General features: G+C 36.2%; 1 protein-coding gene across 4 annotated transcripts in view; it reads right to left on the reverse strand.

Moving 5' to 3' along the window:
* The window catches only part of LOC106870458 (kelch-like protein 9), a 69,361-nt gene that overhangs the window by 13,563 nt on the left and 50,918 nt on the right, over nucleotides 1–4,880 (reverse strand). The window contains exon 1 of one of the 4 annotated variants that reach the window (XM_052973768.1): nucleotides 4,171–4,767. The exons of the other annotated variants lie outside the window; for them this stretch is intronic. The gene's annotated coding sequence lies outside the window, so the exon portion shown is untranslated. Of the gene's footprint in view, nucleotides 1–4,170; nucleotides 4,768–4,880 lie in introns of those variants that run through there. 4 annotated transcript variants of the gene reach the window in all.

A 4,880-nucleotide genomic window follows, 5' to 3' on the forward strand; every position in this document is an offset into this window, starting at 1 on the left:
GATTTGCTCGACTAAAGGCGGTGCTCCAGTATGGCCACAGACAAAATGACTGAAACAAGTAAAAGAGTAAAAGAGTTAATGAAGATGGAGAATAATGCTCAGGTGAATTGAAGCAGAGAGAGAGAGAGAGAGAGAGAGAGAGAGAGAGAGAGAGAGAGAGAAGGTGGTAAGAAGTAGGAGAGTTAAACTAAGAACTACATTTAAACAGAGAAGGAAAAAGCGAGATGGAGGGAAAGAAAACTGGCGGGACTGTATAGTAAAATTTTTAACATTACTGTCTTTAGTTTATCATTGTCAATATATGAAATCTCTATGTTGCTGTATCCCCTTAGATATTTTTCCAAAGTGAATTCGTACGTGTTGCCAACCAACTATTTCTAAGGTATATATATATTTAAAAGATGCTCGTTCATTTTGAAGTAATTATGAAGAATATGCAAAATATCAATTCTGTAGGCCAATATTTTTCAAGGAAGATATTTACTTGTGTGTGAATGTGAGTGCATGTGTGTCCATCCTAGTCTTTGTTACTCCTGCTCCACATGGAGTATTGGATGATGGGAAATCTCCACTCAGCACCATCACAAGCCCTGTTGTGTGTTTGTTCCCAACTAAGACTTTGCAATACTGAATAACTAAAACTGAATTCCCTTTTTTATATATCCTTTCTTATTCATTATTATTAAAATTTATCTTTCCATATGCTAGGTCTAAGTTAATTTTATATCTTTTTAAGCTTCGAAATGTCACTATTACATGAGAATATCTACCCTGGGTACCTGGTTGATGCTCAGCAGTCATTGTTAAATGAAGTGATATCATAGGATAATGGATGAAATACTGTTAAGCATTTTGCCCAGCATGCTAATGAATCCACCAGCTGGCTGCTTTAGTAATAATAATATGCCTTTCTTAGGCACAAGGGCTCAAAAGAGGGACAGTATAATTCAAAGAAAATTGAAAAGGGAACTTAAAAAGACATGGTGCTTTATGCCTTTCCTCTGCAATTAAAAGAGATTTCACCTATAATCACAAACAAGTGAACTTTTTCCTTTCTCACACCTCAATGAGGATTGTGGTAGACTGGCATATGTCCTATGTATAAAATGCTGCCATGTGTTTGTCCTTTGAACAAAATGTTTCATAATGAAATTTTTTTTTTACTTAAAGATATTTCATTCTTTATATTTGCATTATTTGACATTATTTGCTAATGTCTGCATCTATATTGTTGTTGTTGTTGTAATTGACAACATCTTCAATCAATATATTTAAATTTGATAGTAAAATGTTATTACTGTCTCTTTATTCCTAATATATTTTCACTATTAAAATGGCATTCTTTTCTCTGTGTCAAATGCTTTAATTTGTACATTTTTAACTTTGTATTTCAGGGTGTGATAAGAAATATTCACCAATTTTCTTTTGTATGCCATCACCATTATTGCTTAATGTCCTCCTTCCATGCTGGCATGGGTCGGATGGTTTGATAAGAGATGGAGAGCCAAAAGACAATGCTGAGCTCTACTGTCTGCTCAGGTAAGTTCATGAGATTGTGAAAAGAAAGTGGAAAAAAGAAGGAAAGGGTGTTAGGAGGAAGTGTTGTTAGGGGGAGAAGGGAAGAGATTCAGTGGTGACATTATGTACAGGTAGGTATATGTGAAGGAGCTTGAGAGATAGAGGGGAGGGGAATTCAATGAGTAGTGAACATGGGCAGGAGAGGAGAGGTGTTGGAAGATGGGATGTGAGGGAGTTTTGTTTTGTCAGGGACATATTGTGTGCAGGGGTGAAGATTAAACAAAAATAAAATCTCAATCCTTATTTTGCCTTTTGTCAACAATTAGAGAAAGGTTCCAAACTTTAAGGAAGTTACCTATATACAAGTATTTTTGGTATAAACTATTTCATCTAATAAAATACTTGGAGTGGCTGTGTGGTAAGAAGCTTGCTTCCCAACCACATGGTTCCAAGTTCAGTCCCATTGTGTGGCACCTTGGACAAGAGTCTTCTACTATAGCCTTGGGCCAACCAAAGCCCTGTGAGTGGATTCAGTAGACAGAAACTGAAAGAAGCCCATTGTGTGTGTAGATACGTGCGTGTGTGTGTGTGTGTGTGTGTGTGTGTGTGTGTTTGTCTCCACCACTACTTGACAACCGATGTTGGTCCCTGTAACTCAGTGGTTCAGCAAAAGAGACTGATAGAATAAGTACTGGGCTTACAAAAAATAAGTCCTGGGGTTGATTTGTTTGCCTAAAGGCGGTGCTCCAGCATGGCCGCAGTCATATGACTGAAACTAGTAAAAAGAAAAAAATGATAATAATCTTTTCTATTATAGGCACAAGCCCTGAAATCATTGAGGGAAGGAGCTTGTTGATTACATCAACCTTCAATGCTCAACTGATGCTTATTTCATTGATCCTGAAAGGCAAAATCAACCTCAGCAGCATTTAAACTCAGAATGTAAAGAGCAGGCAAGAAATGCCACTAAATAACATGCTAACGACTCTACCAGTTAGTTTGGTTTCTCTACCAGCCTTAAGAGAAACCAAAGTGCTAATTGAAGCTACTCAGGAACAAACCATTTAAGATGAATCTGATAAAGGCAAAGATTGACAAAACTCAAAGAGCAAATGTAGAATCTGCAGGAAAAGAGACAAAAGTAGTAATCATTTCTTGAATGAATGCAGTAAGCTAGCACAAAATGAGTATAAACAAAATGAGTATAAACACAGAATAGGTAAAAAAGAAATGCATTGGGATGTTAGCTGAATGTGTGGTTTTGAAATAACAGAAAAGTGGTATGAAACACAAACCAAAGGCTGTGATAGAGAATAGAAAATACAGGGTTTTATGGGACTTTGTCATAAAGACTGACCAAATAGTTGAAGCAAGAAAACAAGATACGATTATAGAAGGCAAAATAAACAGAGTAAGACTATAGACCTTACAATAGCATATGATAATAGAGTGGAGACTGAAGAAAATTTTAAATCTGAAAAATATCAAGACTTAACCAGATACATAAAAAGATTTTGGAAGACAACAATTATTCCAGTAGTAATTAGTTCATTTGGCACAACATTCAAACTGCTACCTTTGAGACTGAAAAGATATTGGAAACCTGTATTCTGTAAGAATCCTAGGACACTTGTCAGTAAAACTAAAGACAACATTTCTGTTAAAAGATTTAGTATATAGTAGTTAAAATAATAATAGTAATCCTTTCTACTTATAGGCACAAGGCCTGAAATTTTTGAGGGTTGATTACATCAACCTTAGTGCATAACCGGTACTTATTTTATCAACCAAGAAAGGATGAAAGGCAAAAGCTGACCATAAGCCAGAAGAAATGCCACTAAGCAACACAAACAATTCTGCCAACTTGTCTTCAATAATAATAAAACTGAAGGAGTCCAATGAATGGACTTGCATCAACGTAGCTATATCTGCAGACCAAAATATTAAGACAGAGGACATGAGAGTTGAGAAGTACCAAGACTTAGAATCTATAGGACCTCAAAAGTGAGTGTGGTACCTATTGTGATTGGTGCACTTGGGACCTTTCAAAAAGAGCAATATTTTGTAATCAAAAGCTGCAAATACCAAATTTGTTAGGAAGCATCCAGATTGCAGCAATACTTGGAACAGCTCATCTGTTGAGGAAAGTGTTGCATCTCTAAGCTGCAGGATGGAGCTTAGGACTCGACATAGACATACATAAATCAGTTAAGTAAATAATGTATTTGACAATGATAAATAGTAATGATGAAGATTTCTTTTATTAGCCATCAGAGCCTATATACAGCTGAAACTGTCAAGGACAGCAGGCAGCTAATGTATGGGCCAGTCCAGTTGCCCATCATTCTGTTACTAATTATAACACATCTAGCACAGAATGCTAATGAGCTGGGAACATGAAAGAAACCATTTGAAGAAAAGAACTTTAGTACTGAAATACTACTTTATGAGTGAACCATTTAAGAGAGGATATAGGCAAAGAATATTGATAGTTTAGAATAAGATAGGTACAAAGAATCTAAACTTGCATGTTCTATAAAGCATAATGGCAACTTATCAAACCGATCCAAAGGTGAAACCGGAAATATGAGAGGATTTCTGTTTCCTGAGGTTAATGTAAGTAAATGAAACATAAAAACCATGTTAAATTACCATTTTGAAGAAGATGAGAAGTGGTGCTAAGTTTAAGCTGTACTGAATTGACTTTTCTGATACCATGTGGATGAACAATGTTTTGCTAAGCATTACAATACAATTTTTATGCTGTAAGAACCTCATTCAGTTTGGTGCAGAACTGGTTGTTGTCCTCCTTGGAACAGGTCATTGTTGGAGCATAGGTAGTTATCCAAGTGAGAAATTTCCTTTTGTGGAACGGTATACAGAAGCCTCGAGTCTCTCCTAGATAGGGACAAACTTTAGAGGAAGTGTATTGTGCAGTTCAGTTTTGATAGCAAATGCTGTACCATGACCCATGACCCCTTCTCTTATCTTTACTTTTATTACACCAATGGAAGATGAAGAGTTGGGTAAAGAGGGAATAAACCCAAAATGTGGCAAAACGGTAGGTGTGACAAGAAGAACGAATTATTAAACAAGATAATAGACCAACACAAACAAAATAGTAATGAGAAGTCGGCCAAAGTTAGAAGATATGATAGAAAGACAATTAAAAGAAGGAAATCCAACAGAAATTTGGGGACATGATAAAAACAGTAAAGCAAAAAAAAAAACAAAAAAAAAAACTGACAATGGCACAGGAGTGGCTGTGTGGTAAGTAGCTTGCTTACCAACCACATGGTTCCGGGTTGAGTCCCACTGTGTGGCACCTTGGGCAAGTGTCTTCTACTATACCCTCGGGCTGA

This window comes from Octopus bimaculoides, chromosome 16 (assembly GCF_001194135.2).
Source record: "Octopus bimaculoides isolate UCB-OBI-ISO-001 chromosome 16, ASM119413v2, whole genome shotgun sequence".
In the NCBI taxonomy this organism is placed as follows: Eukaryota; Metazoa; Mollusca; class Cephalopoda; order Octopoda; family Octopodidae; genus Octopus; species Octopus bimaculoides.